This window comes from Oryctolagus cuniculus, chromosome 16, assembly GCF_051225735.1.
Source record: "Oryctolagus cuniculus isolate XC-2025 breed Fujian yellow rabbit chromosome 16, ASM5122573v1, whole genome shotgun sequence".
Classification (NCBI taxonomy): Eukaryota; Metazoa; Chordata; class Mammalia; order Lagomorpha; family Leporidae; genus Oryctolagus; species Oryctolagus cuniculus.
This window is the reverse complement of record NC_142882.1, coordinates 15,988,605-16,010,578: the sequence shown is the minus strand read 5'-3', so window position 1 is coordinate 16,010,578 and position 21,974 is coordinate 15,988,605. Positions and strand designations below refer to the sequence as shown.

Genomic DNA, 21,974 nt, shown 5'->3' with positions numbered 1-21,974 from the left:
TCAATCCAAACACCTAGAGCCAACTCATATTTGATCAAGGATCTAAAACCAATTCCTGGAGCAAGGACAGTCTATTCAATAAATGGTGCTGGGAAAACTGGATTTCCACGTGCAGAAGCATGAAGCAAGACCCCTACCTTACACCTTACACAAAAATCCACTCAACATGGATTAAAGACCTAAATCTATGACATGACACCATCCAATTTTTAGAGAACATCAGAGAAATCCTCCAAGATACAGGCAAAGGCAAAAGTTTCTTGGAAAGGACCCCAGAGGCACAGGAAGTCAAAGCCAGAATTAACATTTGGGATTGCATCAAATTGAGAAGTTTCTGTGCTGCAAAAGAAACAGTCAGGAAAGTGAAGAGGCAGCCAACATAATGGGAAAAATATTTGCAAATTATGCAACTGATAAAGGATTAATAACCAGAATCTACAAAGAGATCAAGAAACTCCACAATAACAAAACAAACAACCCACTTAAGAGATGGACCAAGGACCTCAATAGACATTTTTCAAAAGAGGAAATCCAGGCTGGTGCCGTGGCTCAATAGGCTAATCCTCCACCTTTGGAACCAGCACCCAGGGTTCTAGTCCCAGTCAGGGCACTGGAATCTGTCCCGGTTGCTCCTCTTACAGTCCAGCTCTCTGCTGTTGCCCGGGAGTGAAGCAGAGTACGGCCCAGCTATTTGGGCCCTGCACCCGCATGGGAGACCAGGAGGAAGCACCTGGCTCCTGGCTTCAGGTCAGTGCGGTGCGGTGGCCACAGCACACTGGCCACAGTAGCCATTGGGGGTGAACCAACGGAAAAAGGAAGACCTTTCTCTCTGTCTCTCTCTCTCACTGTCCACTCTGCCTGTAAAAAAAAAAAAAAAAAAAAAAAAAAAAAAAAAGAGGAAATCCAAATGGCCAACAGACACATGAAAAAGTGTTCAGGATCACTGGCAATCAGGGAAATGCGAATCAAAACTACAGTGAGGTTTCACCTCACCCCTGTTACAATAACTTACATACAGAAATCAACTAACAGCAGATGCTGGCAAGGATGTGGGATAAAGGGGCACTAACTCACTGTTGGTAGGAATACAAACTGGTAAAGCCACTATGGAAGTCAATCTGGAGATTCTTCAGAAACCTGAATATAGCCCTACCATATGACCCAGCCATCCCTCTCCTTGGAATTTACCCAAAGTAAAATAAATTGGCAAATAAAGGAGCTGTCTGCACCTCAATGTTTATTGCAGCTCAATTCACAATAGCTAAGGCATGGAATCAACCTAAATGCCCATCAACAGAAGACTGGAAAATGAAATTATGGGATATGTACCCTATAGAATACTATATAGCAATAAAAAATGAAATCCGGTCATTTGCAACAAAATGGAGAAATCTGGGAAACATCATGCTAAGTGAAGAAGTCAGTCCCAAAGGGACAAATATGATATGTTCTCCCTGATTGGTGACAATTAACTGAGCATCTAAAAGGTAAACTGTTGAAGTGAAATGGACACCATGAGAAACAATGACTTTATTAGCCCTTATCCTGACTGTCGAGGAACAACCTACTATTTTATTCCTTTTAGTATTTTTTTTGTTCTACCTAATACCATTGGTTGAACTCTTTAATTAATACAAAATTATTCTTAGGTGTTTAATTTCACTGAAAAGAGACTCCTGTTAAATATAAGAATGCGAATAAGAGAGGTAGGAGATGTACAGTTAGACACATGCTCACTCGGACTTACCCCTAATGGTAAAGCTGAAACATGTCAGGGGATTCCAAGTCAATCCCATCAAGGTGGCATGTTCCAATGCCATGTTACTCATCAAAGTGATCAAAGTTCATAATTGATCATAATGATAGGATTAAGTGTCAAATGGATCACATAAACAAGACTAGTGTCTGCTAATAATAACTGAAAGAATTAAAAAGGAGAGAAAGATCCAACATGGAAAGCAGGATACACAGTAGACTCATAGAATGACAGATGTCCTAAATGTCATAAATAAGAGTGTCAATTGTTAAATCAACAACAGGGGCCACTGTGTACTTACTCCCCATGTAGGATCTCTGTCCTTAATGTTTTTCCTATGTAAATTTATGGTAAAACTGGTATTAAAATAGTACTTTATACTTTGTATGTCTGTTTCGGTACAATCTGTTGAAATCTTTGCTTAGTGTATATTAAGTTGATCTTCTGCATATAAAGATTGAAAATGAATCTTAATGAAGAATGGGGGGCAGGTGTTGTGGCACAGAGGGTAAACACCCTAGCCTGAAGCACTGGTGTCTCATATGGGCACCTGTTTGAGACCCAGCTGCTCCACTTATGATCCAGCTCTCTGCTAAGGCCTGTGAAAGAAGTAAAAGATGGCCTAAGTCCATAAGCCCCTGCACCTGCATGAGACCTTGAGGAAGCTCCGGCCTCCTGGCTTTGGATTGGCATAGCTCTGGCTGTTGTGGACATTGGAGCATGAACCATCAGATGGAAGACCTCTCTCTCTCTCTCTCTCTCTCTCTCTCTGTTGTGTAACTCTGACTCACAAATAAGTAAGTCTTTCAAAAAATGAAGAATGAAATGGGAAAAAGATTAGGAGATGGAATGGTTTGCAGGTGGGAGGGTGGTTATGGAGGGAAAATTGCTATAATCCAAAAGTTGTACTTTTGAAGTTTATATTTATTAAATAAAAGTTTTCCAAAAAAGCTAATGAATAGAGATGGAAGTCGTACAGAAAGAGGCAGTGACCCAAATGCATATATATAAATACCAAAAGTGTTCCTTCATATATTCTAAAACCTTAGGTATATATGATTTGAATAATTATCATACTATGGTACACCCTAATTCAAGAGATTATGATTGACACAGTCATCCTTTGTAGATACCATACATATTTGCCTTTGTCACTTTTATTCCATTCAATCCCTCTCTGTGGAGGATCTCAGGCAATGGCCATTATTTCATGCTGTGTTGCCAGAGTGGGACAATCCTAGGGAACTTTTCAAGTGTTTTCCATAACAACAGGGGTTGAATTCCTAATGCATAGTTAGTTCCTAAGTAGTGGAACCCTCATACCCCAGATTCAGAATCTTAGAAATGGTTTAAACATGAACCATGTCCATGTGACTATATGTGTTCATGTCAACAATGTGATATCATTCATTTCTCTGTTGGCCTATATATTTTTGAGTAGTTACCCCAAGTATTGTGCCTACAATATGCTATCATTAGAATATTTTATATAGAATTTAAAGTTCCAGCTCAGATAAGGATGACAGCTTGCTAAAAATATTATTATCCATTCATGTTCGCTGAATCATTGCCATGTTACAGAGATGTTGGATGAATTCCAGGAAGCATAAGGCTCAGCTGTCAACCTCCACAAATTCTAGACCCTCCATCTCTCAATTACATGGTGGCCCTTGGAAGTCAGGCCCTTCCCCACCACTACTGCTACCGTTCTATCAAAGATTCCTCTAGAATTCTATAAAAAATCACATTCTTACCCACTATCTACATGACCCCTTTTTTCCTGATCTAATGAAATTGTCAAGCATTTGTCTTCTGTTTTATGATATGTTATTTATTCAATTTCTATTTCTTCCTGCACTAAGTACTCTTCACATTTCTTTTTAGGTTGGTGTGTGAGTCTTGTAGAATGGAGGCCTATATGTGAATGACTGTAATTGGTTGCTACCAGATTTCTCATAGGTAATTGGTACAACCTTGAAGGGCATGATCATGATGGGGAAACTAAATAAATTTAAGCAAGGAAGTAGAAGATATACAAACTAAGATCTTCATAATCTTCATAAGATAAATGGATGTGCACACAAATAAATGCAAAGAAATATGGTATTCATGTATTATAGTATTAATAGCCTTAAAATATACATAATATGAAAAGGCATATAATAACTTAGTTCAAATCATGTCAAAATCCCCATGTCATTTTTCACAGAAGTAGAAAAGAACAAAGGTTACCAAGGCTGGGAGTTTCAAAGCTCAGAAGTTAGAAAAATAAAATTTCATTTAGACAAGACCAATGAGTTCAAGTGATGTGTTGCACATCATGGGGAGCCTGGGAACAGCATGCAGTTTACTTGCAAAATGTCTGAGGCAGTTGACTTTAATGTGGTTAACCCCCAAAATTGAAGAGGATGAGAGGATGTGAGGTAAACACATGGCAAAGAGCTGGATGAACTGATTCACAATGTGCACAGATATCAACTCATTCACTTGGAACCATAAGTCTAGATGATTTAAAGTTAACAATTAAAAACAGGTAAGAAGATTATTAATGAAAAAGGTAGAGGAAACAGCACTCTGGCCTCAGAATCAGCCCTTAAGGCACACGGATCTGGCTGAAAAGCCCATGAGAGTATTACAGGCATGGAAATCCAAAACACTCTGGCAAAAAAAAAAAAAAAAAAAAAAAAAAAAAAAAAAACCTACATGAAAGATCTCTGCGAGTGAGATCCCAGTGAAAAGAACAGGCCATCAAAGAAGGAGGTACCTTTTTCTGAAGGGAGGAGAGAACCTCCACTTTGACTACGACCTTGTCTAAATATGATCAGAGTTGGAGAACTCAAAAGGCTTCCATAGCCTTGGCGACTCATGACAAGAGCCTAGGGTGATTACTGATGCCATAAACAAGAGTGTCAATTTGTTAAGTCAACAACAGGAGTCACTGTGCACTTACCCCTCATGTAGGATCTCTGTCCTTAATGTGCTGTACGTTGTGATTTAATGCTATAACTAGTACTCAAACAGTATTTTCGCTTTGTGTTTCTATGTGGGTGCAAACTGTTGAAATCTTTACTTAATATATGCTAAACTGATCTTCTGGATATAAAGAGAATTGAAAATGTATCTTGATGGGAATGGAAGCGGGGAGAGAGAGGGAAAGGGGTGGTTTGGGGGTGGGAGGGAAGTTATGGGGGGGGGAAGCCATTGTAATCCATAAGCTGTACTTTGGAAATTCATATTCATTAAATAAAAGTTTAAAAAAAGGGTAGAGGAATATTGTTTAGAATGTTTCCTGTAAAAAGTGAGAGAAAATAGACAGCCTGAGAAATCCATGTTTGATACAGAACAGAATTCCTTTCACTTGTTACATGGAAACCATACCAATGCTAAATGCTTGTTAAATGGGGAGAACCTCAGGGAGGTGGGTAACTGAATAAATTGTCTGGAGAGGTATACATGGTGAGAGAATTGGTACCCTTTTCTGAATATGCCCGTTCATTCTTAATCATGAAGCCAATGTTCCCAGCAGCGTTCTGCAGACTTGAGAGTGATATTAGACACAGCAATGAAGAGACTGGATGAGGAGCACAGAGTCATCAATGATAGACATCAGCCCTTGACTTCTTTCCAACTCATATGTGGAATGATGCAACTAGATATTTTGTTGATCCTAGCATCGACTCTTTCTAAACTTGCCAAACACACCAAGAAGTCCCCTGGAGTAACACTTAACACTTTGTACACAGTCCAATCATTCAGTGGTCCCCAGTGCTTTGTTGGACCATGATGAAATCATACAAGGAGGAGAGGAAAGAGAGTCCAAAACATGTTTTTCCAACATGTTTTCCCCAATAATGGAGGGTGACAGGTGCAGGGCCCCAGGGCTGGGTGATCCCTTGAGTTACTGTGTGGGGCACAGTGAAGCAATGAAAAGGCTGAGCTGCAAGTGCTGTGCTGATCACATGGACACCAAGGGCAATGTCTCACTGCATGGACTTCCTTAGAAATAACTCTCTGTAGTTGCTAGTTGTGCCCCTTTCTGACTCACTAGACTTGAAGACAGCGATACTGGGATTCAGCAGTGCCCTGCACAGAGAGCGATTCTCTGCAGGGGATTGAGCCTGCTGACACCTGCTAGCTCCTTGTTCCCTAACCTCAGCTGATGTTCTGGGCTTCATCTCTGCATTGTGAAAACACTGGCAAGATGTTGTCTGTGAGCCTTCTGTGCCTACTCCTGCATACTATACACACTTTACAGGACATGACTCACAGGGAATGCCATCATTACCTTAAGCCAAGTATCAACCAAGACGGAGACCTGATCTTGGGTGGCTTTTTCCCTCTCTACTATCCAGAAACAGAAACTGAAAAGGTCCAGATATCTTTTTTACATCGTCCCCAGTATAAAACTGTTGTTTCGTGGTAAGTTCAAGATTGTGCATATGTGTTAAGTCTGGTTATTCTTGAATGTGAGTGTATGTTACTATGTCTGTGTTTAATACTTTCTGAGAATGCTGGAAGGTATGCAGAAAGTGGCATAAATGCCAATAAAGAAAGGCATAGGTTCCCTCCATTCTTGTTCCTTCCACACCTTCCTGTTCATTTTTCCATTTGTTTCTTAGCCTTTCAGGGACAGAGCAGTGACATCAATAGAAATGTGCCCACTCCACGCAGCCCTGGGCATCTTGGGATGAGTCAAAATGTGGGGACTCCAGATCCCATCCCACCTGCATGCATGGAGTGGGCACAGGTGTCCTGAGACACTGAGACCCTGGTCTGGGGTCAGCATTAGGATTAAGAGGTCATTCTGGGTGTCAGTGCTGACAAGAGGATTGTTGAAATGCACTTGATAGTGAATCAATGTGTGTCTGAGATGTGCCACCATAAACAGACTGTGACAGACTGTGTCTCACCACATGTCAATAACTTAGCCCCAACAGACTGCAGGCATTAAGTCTCTGAAAGTCACAAGGAGAAAGGGGTTTGTCTTCCCCAATTCTTTTGCTTGGATCCTGATGGTTCTCCAGGAATCACACAGAAAATTCTGGGCTTGACGTACCTGTGCAGCATGTGTTTTAGTAACTTTTAACATGGATGTCTGAAGAGGATTAGAAACAAACGTCCTGTCTCTGCACCCTTGTTGATGGTGACAGTGGAGTGTGTTTCTGACTCACTGCAGAGAACCACATGCTCATGTGTTCAGAAGAGGGTGAGGCAGAGAGCTGTTGGTTTAAATGGTGTGTGTCTGGCTTTTCCATGCTTTTTGGAATTTAAAGCTTATCCACTCAGCAGATTGCCATGCAGTGTGGGCAACTGATAATGGGCCTGGCAACCTCTGAGGCACAGTGTTACCATGTAATCTCTCATCTCAGGGACACTGGGAGACAGTGAGGACCTGTCTTGTTCATGATCTCAGGGTGAGGTCAGCCCACGCCAAAAAGAGGAGGACAGGCTTTGCCCTGCCTTCTGTTCCCCAGGTAGAAAAGTGTCTGGTCACCCTTGTTTGTGCAGACATGCCAGCCTTCATGTGCTTGTCACACTTTAAAATAAAATTATGCTTTAGTATAATTAAATTATAATTTAGTATAAATAAAAGTATGCTTTAGTCTCCTTTAGTTAATATGGGCTAGATGATTAATTCTTTGTGGACTTTGGCTTCAAGCTCCAGCTTCAATACAATGACTGAACTCCCTTAAAGCTGATGGAAGATGTGTTGTTATTTGCCTACAAGGAGTTATTTTATGTGCAGATCCCACACTTGTTTACCCAGTGTTTGGCCTTTAATTTGGCATTCATTTTGCGTGACTGTATGTAATACTCTAATGATCAATTTCATTTAATAAACTGCATATTTCTCTGAGATGATTGGGGTACATCATTGAATAATGAGATAAAGTCTTTTATCAAGATTTTTAAAAGAGTTACCAACTCATTGCTGATAAACCTGTTAATGTTCATCACCCACTCACAAATCCCCATAGTCCTTTTCAGTGTCTCTACATTTTTCATTCTTTCTCTCCTAGTCCATACCACCCATCTGTCTTGTGTGTCTGAGGATCAGTCTGTTGTAGCCCCTCCATGTGAACTGATTCATACCCCTTGTGGTCTTTTGTGACTAACATCTTGCAGTGCACCATGTTTTCCTATTTTATCCATGTTGTGGCTTGCAACAACATTTAGTATACTTTTCTCAAAATATCTTAATATCTAGGTCTGCTTTGGTGTCAGACACTCCTGTTTACTTAAAATAATAACTGCATGCCAGGTTCTGTACTTAACAACTCACAAGTTTGCATTCAGGAAAAAAAAGAATTAAGCTAGTCAACTTTCAGCTGATAGCACATGCTGTAAATAACCCAGGGTGAATGCAGTATGCCCTTCACAATGAAAAATTCTATTACTAAGACTAAATGTGTAAAAGAAAAAAAAGTTTATTCAATGGTTTTAATTTATTATTCACATAAATAAATTTAAGCTATGGACACATGACAGTAGCATGATTTCTGTGCCAGGTTGACTTCATTTTTAACAAGTAAGTCCTCGACATATCTGAAAATCTCCTTGGATTAAGTGTGTCTAGAATACTGACTTTTACCTGGAGGACAAAATTAAATTTTAAACTCCACATATAAGAACAACATGCACAACACTGTCTGACCCAATAAATACTGTTCAGCTAAAAATAAAGCACTGTCAATTAGAAACTTTTTGAATGTGTTTATAATATTGAGGATAAGGATAAATGACAAACTCTTAATTAAGCCCAAAACAGAAACATAATATCCAATGCAAAGAAACTAAAGGAATGATTGGATGAATATATTGAGTCCCAGGTAACTTATTAACATGTATGACTTTTCTTAGTTTTCAAATTATGGAAGCAATGTAATAAGTTATAAAAGTTCAAAAGAATTCCAAGGGAAGAAGAAAAAAGAAGTCCATAGTGAGGAAATAGACCATCTACTCTCTCATAAAATGTGAGAGTTCCTAAATTCTCAGAAATCCTATTTTCACTTAAGATATATGTTGTGATTATAGAGTAAATTGAGATTATGTTATATCAAAGATTAAATGAAACAAGAGAAAGGAAGGAGGGATAATTGAGGGAGGGACATATGGTTATCCTCTTAGAATATCTATGAAATATATGAAATCTTTGTATTAATAACAATTTTAAGAACATATATAGAAAACAGGAGGCAACATGCAAGTGTAAAATATGAAATGACAAATGTGAATTCAATAGAGAAAAAAATAAATGGAAACTAAGCAATCATCAGCAATTATCTGACAGATTTCAGGAGTCAAATGTTTACATTCAAGGAAAACAAAATGTTAAATCTGATTTGAGCAAAGCAAAATATTAGAGTAGAAAATTAAAGTGAGGACTAGGGAAAAACAGCTCAGGTGGCCCTGAGAATGTTCTAAAATTTTGGACAACAGATGAGTCAGGTGGTATTCAGGCTACTCCAGAAATTACTGAAAACAGAAATGCTTGCTCCTGGGTGTTGTCCTTAGGTTGAACACATCAAAGATTCCCTAGAGGGTTCATGAAGGTGAGAGTGATCATAGACATGGTTTGCTTCAGAGGAGTCCAAGGACCTTGCCAGGATCTTCTAGAGCCCTTGGAACCTCCCTCACACCTCCTCCATGTGCAAGAGCTGTGGCACAACTGAGTGGAAGCCTGAGTCTGACCATTGCTGCTTCAGGGCGTGGCTGTGTTGTTGCTCTGAATTCCATGCTCTGAACCTTCTCCCTGATGCTGCCCCTCTTTTTAGGTGGCTGTGGAAGAGCTACCAATACGTGCTGGCCTTCCGCTTTGCCATCCAGGAGATCAATAAGGACCCCCAGCTACTCCCCAACCTGACCCTGGGTTTCAAATTCTTCAATGCCTTTGCCAGTGAACAGTATACCTTATTGAGTTTAGTGTATTGGTTGGCTGGGATGAATCTGGCTTTTCCTAACTACAGCTGCCATAAACAAGGAAGACATGTTGCCATCATTGCTGGAACCACATCAGCATTGTCCATTGAATTTGGAACACTTTTGGAGCTCTACAAAACCCCACAGGTAAATGAGTTGTGAATTTGGAGAACAATAGTTGAATCTCCTCCAACACCATTCTCTCACCTCTGAAAAATGGAAATGGGGCAGCCGAGTGTGCATATTCCACCATGGTATAGGAGAGATCCCATGGATTTTTCAGGGACATGAGGTTATTAACAGGGGAAGGATAAGGAATAAAGGCAAATAGCAGGGTATGTTGACCATATTCCTTTTTTTTTAATAGGCAGAGTGGACAGTGAGAGAGAGAGAGACAGAAAGGTCTTCCTTTGCCATTGGTTCACCCTCCAAAGGCCACTGCAGCCAGTGCACTGCAGCCGGCGCACCGCACTGATCTGATGGCAGGAGCCAGGTGCTTATCCTGGTCTCCCATGGGGTGCAGGGCCCAAGCACTTGGGCCATCCTCCACTGCACTCCCTGGCCACAGCAGAGAGCTAGCCTGGAAGAGGGGCAACTGGAACAGAATCCAGTGCCCCAACCGGGACTAGAACCCAGTGTGCTGGTGCTGCAAGGTGGAGGTTTAGCCTAGTGAGCCGCGGCACCGGCTGACCATATTCTTAATATTCCTGTCTAGGGCCTGTGTAACCATCTCCCACCTGCTGGAAGCATTGAGTATCTAATAGTCTCACCTCTATGTCTCATAAAAAATGTCCACAGCACACAGACATGCCCCATCCTAGGACAGCACTGTCTCAGGTGGCACCCAGAGATCTAGGACTAATGGATATGGGGATCTACCTCTTGGTTCTCTTTGGGAAAACACTGAGTGTAACAGTGAAAAATTATTTTTAAAAAGACTTCTATATTTGTTTATCTAAATGGCAAAGCAATAGAGAAAGAAGGAAAGGCACATACACATGCACACAGAGGTGGGGTGGATCTCCTATTCCACAGGGTCACTCCCCAAACTCCCACAACAGCTAGATCTGAGCCAGCCAGCAGCCAGCAGCCAGCAGCCAGCAGCCAGCAGCCAGCAGCCACTATCTCCTTCCAGTTATACCACATGGTAGAAAGGGGCCTAGTACTTGTGTAACACATTGCTGAATGCTCAGGCACATTGGCAGGCAAGTAGATCGGAAGCATATTAGCCAGGACTTGAACTGACAATTTAAAATTGGATGCTGGTATCATCATTGATAGGCTAACACACAGTGCCACAAGGCTGGCTCCACCATGGAGTGTTGAGACTCATATCCAGTTATACTGGAGCTCAACCAATCATGTTTTCAATCCTAATTAGTCACAAGCACACAGATTGATTTTTTTCACATTCTCAGTGGCCATGCCATATACAACTCTACATATCAAACATGTGGACATTGAATCCAATCTTCAGGAGACAGCGAAGCAGCCAGTCAGACAAGGGGTTCCAATATAACCAGCTCTGCTGGCTTGCTCACCAAATGTCTGCCATGATGTTGGGCTGAGTCTGCCAGAGCAGATGTGTAGAACCAGGAAGTCATTCCACATGAATTCCATGACCCAATGACTTGAGACATTATCACTTCCTCCCTAGGTCTGCACCAGTATCTAAAAAATACTTCCCTAGGGACACACTACACAAGAAAATGTGCCTGCCAAACATAGGCCACATGGTGAGCAGAAGTTTCTGTTTTGGAAAAATTATTTTGCCCCAAATCAAAGAGGGTTGGTAATTGTATTCTTGGAGACAATGCAGGATTCCTGTGGTAATCCGTGTACACCAAATACCAAGAGATCAACACAGTAGAGATTTCTGTCTAAAGTTATCTACCATGGAGAAGGTGGCTCTGCTCCACCAGTCACCCTGGGCAAGGATGTGGGAAAGACCACTGGCTGGGTGAAGCAGCATCCAAAGTTTCTTATTCCTCAGTCCCCACTGCAGGACATGAAGAGCATACAGAAACTGACAGATTTTCTTCAAAGCTAAGGATGAGGAGTCACATTTATTAACCTAAAGTAATGTGCATGTGAAGCATGGTCTTCTCTGTGGTCAATATAGCAAGATTTTTCATCTCACTGCACTTTTTCTTTTCACACAATAGTAACCTACTTAAAGCTCACCTTGGGGAGATTTTTTTTCACTCACTTCCAAGTGAGATAAGACAAATCTCACAAAAATGTGATCATGTTTTTCTTTGCTTTCAGCTCACCTATGGCCCTTTTGATCCCATGCTAAATGATAAGGACCAGTTTCCCTCACTCTATCAGATGGCCACCAGTGACAGCTCTTTGGGCCATGGAATGATCTCCTTGTTGCTGCATTTTGGCTGGATGTGGGTGGCTCTCTTTGTGTCTGATGACATGAAGGGAGAGCAGTTCCTTCAGTACTTTGAAGCAGAGATGCTCAAGAAAAGTGTCTGTGTGGCCTTTACAGTGAAGCTCCCTGTCACAAAGAAGTTGTATGGGGATAGTGATCTCACTTTCATGAGTAGCATCAGAGCTTCATCTGCAAATGTGCATATACTCTATGGTGATGTAAGAGGTCTCATCATTGTGGATATTTCAGTGAGGTCCTTTTTAACCATGGGGAAGGTGTGGATCTTGACATCAAAGTGGGATCTTGTTATGTCTGAGACAAACCACATGTTGCACTCTCTACATGGAGGCTTCTCATTTTCACCCCACAAAGAAGAAATCCCTGGCCTCAAACATTTTGTCAAGATGGCAAACCCTTCCCACTACCCAGAAGACTTTTACTTTAGTAAATTATGGCTTTTCCATCTGGACTGCTCACTTGCAGGGTCATTTTGTGGACGTATTGGAACCTGCTCACAAAATACTTCCTTAGAGTTTCTTCCAGGACATATTGACCTGTTGACCATATCTGACTCCAGCTATTTAGTCTACAATGCTGTCTACACAGTGGCTCATGTCCTCCATAAAATGCTTTTGGAGAAAGTAGAAATGGGATCTCCAGGAGAAGCAGCCCAGCCCATGATTCTTCCCTGGCAGGTAAACCTCCCTTAGAACAGAACAAGCATTGGCCACTTGATGGAATCTAGAGATGTTTTATTGAGGTACAGCATCATGACCCTGCTTTTCATCTCAAGTTCAGAGAGATTAGGTACAAAAGAATATGGGCTCTTTCTTTTGGTTAGTGGTATATCTGTGATTGTTGGCTTTGGCTGGAAATTTCAGTCACTGTAGATTTTGAATGTTTACTTTCTAATCAGAAATCATATTAGAAAAGTTTCTAATGCTGGCTGAAATACTGTAAAGTATACAATGAAACACATGAGTAAACAACAGATAAAAAGTTGTCATTCCCTAATATTCTTTGGAATTTATATAAAGCCAAAAAAGACATATTGACCAATTATTTTTCATTTCTATTCATTTTTCATTTGTAAAATTTAACAATTTTGGCATCCTGCTACGTGTACATCACATGTAGATATTTATATATATTCATATATACAGCTTTTTCTTGGAATAGGACTATTAATTTAAAAAGGTGAGGGATTAATGACAATGTTCCTAATAAAGGGAAATTAGGGTATATATCATATACATGGTATGCTTCATGGAAACAACATGCTAGGATATCATCACGGTGTTTGTACTCTGTATATTAACTTGAACAAATCAGAAAAACATCTGATGTTTCTTTCCTGGGCCTGCAGTATCTCACTCAGCATAGTGATCTTCAATTCCATGTATTTTGTTGCAAATATTGATCAAATCTATAATTGATTAATTATATATAATATAAATTAATTATATACATTATGTAATTATATAATATAGTACACAATTAATTATTATATCAATAATTAACTATTATATAATTGATTTTAGATCAATAATTAATTATTGATTAATAAATTGATCTGTAATTCTGTATAATCTGTGGCCTCAGCCCTTAATGAGATAAGATACTTTTTGTGAAAATAGACATGGATTTCACATAATATCCTAAACATGATAGGAAATGGATGGGAAATAAAGCATGTTAGACCAATTGTCCTTACAAACTCTGCAGCAATCAGGGAGCATGGACTGTAGTCCCATTTCTTACACATGAGACTACTGAGGATGCACGTAAGCACAGGATATGCCCTCTGGATTACAAATGAATCTGTCTGGGTTTTAACCCTAGCTTACATAATCCATTCCCTATATATAGAATGTATTTAGGAACTTCTGTTTGTGTATGCAAAGGACAAATACATTCATAAATTTGCAGAATAAATTAAATAAGTGTGATATGTAGAAAAGGTAAAATGTATATGCAAAAATTAACATGAGAAAGTTTACTTCATAAATTAATTATATTTTACTCATAAGAAGCATATTTTATAATCCACATGATTAGAGTCAAACCTTGGTAAAGAAAATGAATTTTTCAAGAAGGCTTCCATAGATATAATTTTGAATTATTTGTGAATTTTGTCCTCTACATTACTTAAAAATTAAGTGAAAACTGTTTAAAAAATAAGAACTTAGTTGTATCCCATAGCAGGTGTGTTGTGATCTAGAAGGTCCAAGGTTAACACATACTATATAAAACATAATAAGCTTTCAAAGATTTGAAATTTTGCCTTTAGTCATACCATACTTCCTGATATGTCAAAGATAGTCACAGTCATCACAATAAGTGACCCAAAACCAAAGAAAGGAAGAACACCATGTTGTACCACATTCAACCTGTGTTAAGGTATACCTTATAAGGTATAAGACATATGCTGATATATGTAATGTACATAATGTACATATTTATAAATATGGACCTCTGAGGTGTTACCAGTTGTCTTGAGTCTCTTGATGGAAAATATCTTATGAAACAATCATGCATAAATCTCTAATTTTTCCCCAACCAAAATACACTAATCATCAACTATATTTTGAACCTTATGAAGAACTTATGTAGATGCACACTTGTGATATATCACAACACCTATCAAGTTATTTCAGTAGCCATCTATGTGGTTCCAAACTAGTAACAGTGAAGTTAGATTCCACAAAGCCCCAACCAATCTTTCATGACCAAGGCTGCAATAGAGCCTATGCTCCAGTCAACCTCTGGACCAAAAACTATAGTTTTCTGATTGGGGACAATGACTCTTTGATGTTTTGTTGAGGGAGCAGAGGAGTACCTGAACCCAGGAGATGTTTAACCATCCAAAGAAAACTAATGTTCTACCAAATGGAAAATCTGAATGCAGAAGACAAGAAAGAGGGCTTGTTTAGAGCATCTGACCTCCAACAACTAATTTCGATGTGCTCTGTATTTCAATTATATCTGTCCTCCAGCTCCATCCATTTCTTAGGAAAATCCAATTTACAAACAGCGCTGGAGATGATGTATCCTTCCATTAAACAAGAAACCACATGGTGCATTACTATATCCAGAACGTTGTGAATTTTCCTAGTGGTCTTCGTTTGCTTATTAAAATTGGAGAGTTTTCCTCCAAGAATCCACATGAACAAAGCTTACTTATCAATGAAGAGATGATAGAATGGCCTGTTGCATTCAAAGTGGTATGATTCTCTTTTGACAAGGAATACCCATAGAGAGATCCGTGAGTAGTCTTGTGAGGAGATTAAGTGTGAAATGATCAGGTTCCTTTGTAATCCTTGGGAATCAGGGTCAGTGAAACAGGAGTGGTAATAGTTGAAATACTGAAATGGATGTCTAGGTATTGACCACAGGTACAGAAGGAGGGGATATAGTTGTGACTTTCAATTGAAGACCAAGGTGTTATGTAGTGAGGAGGGCTCTACTGACATCCTTCACGGTGGCTGATAATAAACCAAACCATGATCATGCTTCTCTTTTTCCTTCAGACTCCTCGATCTGTGTGTAGCCAGAGCTGTGGTCCTGGATTCAGGAAAATGTCACAGGAAGGAAGACCTATCTGCTGCTATACTTGTGTTTTGTGTCCCGAGAGAGAAATTGCCAATCAGACAGGTAGAAAATTTCCAATCCATAATTTATGGTCCTAATTAATTCTCCACAAAAGGGAAACCAAAGAGTTTCAGTAGGACCCAGTGAATTTTTAGTGCATCATTTTTCTATGCACATATGTACTCGTTAATTCAATATATCAATTTATGATCACTACAGCTATTTCTTTATGTTTAAGCTGTTGTCTGGTGGTGCTCATTCTAGAAAGTCAACTTTAGCACTGATGCTAAAAGACATCACAACACATTAGATGAGTCATCATCTGAGATTTGCAGGTGGAACCTGCTATATTGCAGCTGAGAAATTCAGGAAGTATAATAATCAAGACTTTCTATTGGTGCCTGTAGATCATGAAACCAATTCATCTTTACAAACACATGATAAGCACAGAGCAAGCGCTTGTATGTCATCGTGGAAATACCATATTCCTTCCTGCACTTTCATTAATCTTGTGCATGGTATTAAGGATGTCTAATTAGTACCACAGTTACATTTAGATTTCTAGAATTTATTAAAGGAAAGATTCAAGGTGAAGTATGAATATCACATCCTTCTATAATATATAGTTTGGCATACTCATTAAAAATGTTTGAACAAGACAAACATAAAAAGAATTACCTATCAAACAAAATGTACCGAGAATGTAAAAACTATGCAAGGTCCCATTGAGAAATAATTTCTTTTTTTCAAAATATTAGAAATAGACCTAGTAATGATTTGATTACCTCCAAAAGAGCATCTCAATTCCCATTGTGTTAGCAGTAGCAACCATCTGGCTTTATTCATTTCCTAGAGGAAATAAATAGTTTTGGACATGGAGAAGATAACAGAACAGAGTTAACCTATGCTTTTTTTTTAACAAAAATTCAATAACAAGTAAAAAGAATTAAAAAAAAAAACTAATTCTGGAAACATGTTGTAAAACAATACTTGCTTGTATGTGCAAATACTGTATAAAGTATCTGAGATTGAAGACAGAGCCTCTGGAGACCCCAAGAGGAGGAATGAGTACTTCAAGATAAGAAATCCAGAAAGATTTACTCTAAATTACATTGGGATCTTGTATGATTGAAGAAGTATCATCTACAAAACCTAAATCAAAACCTTATGACAGGTCGGCGCCGTGGCTCACTAGGCTAATCCTCTGCCTAGTGGCACCGGCACACCGGGTTCTAGTCCTGGTAGGGGCGCTGGATTCTGTCCCGGTTGCCCCTCTTCCAGGCCAGCCCTCTGCTGTGGCCAGGGAGTGCAGTGGAGGATGGCCCAGGTGCTTGGGCCCTGTACCCCATGGGAGACCAGGAAAAGCACCTGGCTCCTGGCTCCTGCCATTGGATCAGCGCGGCGCGCCGGCCGCGGCGGCCATTGGAGGGTGAACCAACGGCAAAAGGAAGACCTTTCTCTCTGTCTCTCTCTCTCACTGTCCACTCTGCCTGAAAAAAAAAAAAAAAACCTTATGACAAGTATAGCCAGACCCCAATATCATCATCTGTATTTTTTATGATTTATTTATTTATTTGAAAATCAAATTGACACAGAGAAAAGGAGAGGCAGAGAGAGAGAGAGAGAGAGAGAGAGAGAGAGAGAGAGTCTTCCATCTGTCGGTTCACTCTCCATTTGGCTCCTATAGCCAGGGTGGCACTGATCCAAAGCCAGGATCCAGGAGCTTCTTCTGGGTCTCTCATGTGGATGCAGGGGCCCAACCAAGGACTTGGGGCACTCTCTATTGCTTCCCCAGGCCATAACCAAGTGCTGGATTGGAAGTGGAGCAGCCAGGACTTGAACCGGGGCCCATATGGGATGCTGGCATTGCAGGAGGCAGCTTTACCTGCTATGCCACAGCGCCGGAGCCCATCTTCTGTATTTAACTAAAACAGAGATATGTCCATTCATTGACTTGTCTCTATGACTTATTTCTTGCCGTACTGGCACTGAAATGTTATTTCAAGAGAGACAACATGGTGTCCAGAGCTGACGTTTTTCCCCACCATCCACAAGAACAATGGGGTAACAAGCCATGATTTCATGAAAATGAGTGAAAAGTTCAAAAAATACAAAATAAAAAATTACTCAGAGTTTCTACGATTATTTTAAAATTTAATATGTATAAGTGAAATGGACACTTTGTTTTGGTTATTGTTTATAGCCTTTGCCTCCATTCCCACTGAACTATAGTCTTATTAATTTTTACTTGTTGAATTCTTGATTTAGTGGAGTTTTAAGCCTTTGACTATAATGTAAATTAAAAATATGCTATTTCAAAAAATAAAAAGGAAGAAATGAAGGAAGGAATTAAGAAAAAGAAGAAAAGAAGAAAGGAAAAGAGAAAAAAGAAAGGAAAGGAGGGAGGGACGGAGGAAGGTAGAGGTGAGGTGGAGAAAAGGAAGTATCTTAAAATGGTACCAATGAATGGAATGTTAGCTCTTTTGCTTTTATTAATATCATACTAACATGAGAATTGGTGAGAATTATGTTATAGTAATTATCATGCAATTGTTGTGACCCTGAGAATGTAATATATTAATAAATTCATTTTGAAATTAATTTATACTATGTACTAACTTGAAAAATATCTAATTTCTCAATCAATAACTTGATAAATTATCAATTGCACTCAAATTTCTTTATTTATAAAAAACACCTCTGTTCAAATCCAAATGTTGCTTACTTGATAAAATGCACCTCAAGATTACATTAAAATTGAAACAAGGTTCCCAAGGAAATAAAAATATAAAATGAGAAAAGACTTTTTCTGCAGATATCAAGTAGTATGCAGTCAGGAAATGCTAGCAATTGGAGTATTGATGATGGTAAGTTTATCTTGCGAGGTTTGGGTTATTTATTTCTGTGTCTGAAGCATGGAGATACAGGATGTGACATGAGGCTGACTTAGGAGATAGTACAGAAAAAGGCTGGAAAGCATCCATGCTTGTGGGAACAGCACTGTGTCACAGGATGAGTTAACCGAGCCCCCATCTCCTGAAGGTGTTGTTTGAATGAGTTTATTCCAATCTGCCGATGGGCATGCTCCCTGGTCAGCAATGCAGAAACCTGATTGGGTGTGCCCTGGTATACATCACAAGCTCCCACTGGCATTGCAGAGTTGACCATTTTTGACAATAGGAAAAAATTCAAAATTTCTGCAAAGTAAAAATTCAGTATTTCTCCTTCATCAGATGCAAAGCAGTGCATGCAGTGTTCAGACGATGAGTAGCCAAACCAGGAAAGAAGTCGCTGCCTCCCTAAACTGGTGACCTTCTTAGCCTTTGAAGAATCCCGGGGGATGGCTCTGGCCTGCATGGCTCTGTGCTTCTCTGTCCTCACAGCTGCGGTCCTCTGGGTCTTTGTGAAGCACCGAGACACTCCCATTGTCAAGGCCAATAACAGGACCCTCAGCTACATCCTGCTTATCACCCTCCTCCTGTGCTTCCTCTGCTCCTTACTCTTCGTTGGCCGTCCCAACACAGCCACCTGCCTCCTGCAACAAATAGCATTTGGCCTTGTGTTCACAGTGGCTCTTTCCACTGTGCTGGCCAAGACCATCACTGTGATTCTGGCCTTCAAGGTTACAAAACCTGGAAGAACAATGAGGAGATTGCTGGTATCAGGCGTATATAACTCTGTTATTCCCATCTGCTCCTTGATCCAAGTGGCTCTCTGTGGCATCTGGTTGGGAACCTATCCTCCTTTTATTGAGTTAGATACACACTCTGAGCTTGACCACATCATCCTGGTGTGCAACAAGGGCTCGGCTACTGCCTTCTACTGTGTTCTGGGCTACCTGGGCTCCTTGGCCCTGGTGAGCTTCACTGTGGCTTTCCTAGCCAGGAACCTGCCTGACACGTTCAATGAAGCCAAGTTCCTGACATTCAGCATGCTGGTGTTCTGCAGCGTCTGGGTGACCTTCCTGCCTGTCTACCACAGCACCAAGGGGAAGGTCATGGTGGCCGTGGAGGTCTTCTCCATCTTGGCCTCCAGTGCAGGGCTCCTAGGCTGCATCTTTTTTCCCAAGTGCTATGTTATTCTTATTAGACCTGAGAAGAACACTTTGAAAGGCTTAAAGAAAAAAGCAAGTTCTAAAGGATTCTAAATTTTTTCCACTTGTTTTATTATCATATATTTAGAGTTTAGTACCAAGAATCCACTCTGAAATAGCATTCCAGAAATATGGGGGAACTAAAATTGATTTTTCCTTTAAAAACTTATTGTATTGGACATTATCCTAGCATTCTGAGTGCATGGCATAAATTTCTACCTTTGGCTTTGGCTCCTGACATGGACGTCTGACTCCTGGGGACCCTGGAAGGAAGGGTTGAATCTTCATGTTAACTTGGTCCTGGCCACCTATGTGAAAAACTGGGGTCTGACTGCCTGTTGTTGGTTGTAGCCTCAGTCCAGGACAGGCATGGGGTTGTGTTTCTCTCCCTCTCAGAGTTAGTAATGGATTTTAGAGAAAAATTTTATATTGAGTAAAAATAAATTATGATGTAAATTTTCATCCAGGCTACAACGACAATGTTATTTTATATTAAAAGGCTATCCCTGAAATGGTGGAGACTGAATTAATTTATATTTTTTATCAATGTACAGACAATGTAATTGTTCATATTTGCTAAGACATCTAATTATACAAGCTTTATGTTCTGTTTGCCCTGGCTATTGAGTGCTTGACATCTCTTTGTTGACATTGTCATTTAAGTGAGATTCCTTTTCCAGACATGGGAGGTGCTTGGTCATACAGTGTTCCTCTGTAGAGATATTGTGTTGCCCAAAATATCTTAATAAATTCTCATTGTTGAGCTATTTTGAAATGATGTCTTTATCAAACATATATGGAATATTCATTTAAACATGGCACCGAATCATTAACTGTATGTTCTTTCATCAATATATTGGTTTTTGTTTTTGTCTTTGTTTTAAGTTTTATTATTTCACTTGCACATGTGACACAATGTTGTTTTTATTAATGTGAAATTCTCATAGCTAAGATGAACCAATTTTAAACTGGATAAGTCAAAAGCATTTAAGTACATGCATATTCATATTGAACATTCAGATTGTGCATAGTATGTTCACACATTCATGCAATAGTCTTCTCTAAGTGGATTGAAGACATTTTCATCACCCTATAAAAATTTCCTTATGCAATAAGAAGTCAGTTTCAAACTCATATCATGCAAGCAATCATCTTCTTTAGTTTCTCTGAGCTTACCTTTTCTGAATAATTCTGATCAATTTGTAGCATAGGAGTCTGGCTTCAAACCCATCCACATTGCAGCAGGCATCATTTATTTCTTTTTCAAACTGTATAACTTTCCATCTTACAGATTTTTATCATTCTGTTTTACAATTTTATTGATTCATTTTATTGCTCAACCTAGTAATATTTTATTTGTTATTTTGAGATAGTATAGTTTTAGTTTGCATTTGACTCAAAGGCTTAATGCTGCACTACATAAAGTGTTCAACAAATACCAAGAAAGAAGACCATAGTTCTGCAGGAATATAGGCAGGGGATATAAATGATAATCCAATGAAAAATGTTCAACTTCTCTTATATATAGCAAATTTTAAAATAACTTTTGAACATTCATGCTATGGTAGTGTGCAGTGGAAGGTTTCTGGCACATAACAAACCTTCCCAGGCAGACGAATCAATTAATTCACAAGCTTTTATTGGGATTCCGCTCCTGGGCAAGGTTTCCCAGCCCCAACAGAGCGTCAGAGGTTGGAAGGGCTCCTTTTATAGATATAGGGCATAGAGGTTAAAGGTTGAGGCAGGTCTGATACTCGTGGGTTGACCTTTAGGCAACCGGTGGACCTTCACAAGGACTTTTCTTTCCCAGAAGTGTGGGTAGGGTCTCTCCATTCCCAGAAGTACAGGCCTTCTCTCCTTGTGGATCCCAAAGCTACCATGTAGTTCTTAATAATTTATTCCACAAAGATTTAAAACTAAGTATGGCAAAACATTGTATTTTCAGCCAAAATGATACACACAGACAGTTTACTTTCCTTAATTTATTTTTATTTCATAGCCAAAATGAATTTTTTCTTTTATTTCCCCAGAACACTTTTATTTAAGGTATCTAAACTTCAAACATTTCATAAATACAACCTTAGGAACATTGTGAATCTCCACATCCTTCTTCCTCCTTCCTCTCCAATTTCCATTCCTACTTTACACTGAGATCTATTTTTTTTAACTTTTATTTAATGAATATGAATTTCCAAAGTACAGCTTATGGATTACAATGGCTTCCCCCCCATAAC

General features: G+C 39.5%; 1 pseudogene; it reads left to right on the top strand.

Moving 5' to 3' along the window:
* Positions 1-11,571: 11,571 nt before the first annotated feature.
* On the top strand, positions 11,572-19,794 carry LOC138847804 (vomeronasal type-2 receptor 116-like; annotated as a pseudogene).
* The last annotated feature ends 2,180 nt before the right edge of the window (positions 19,795-21,974 follow it).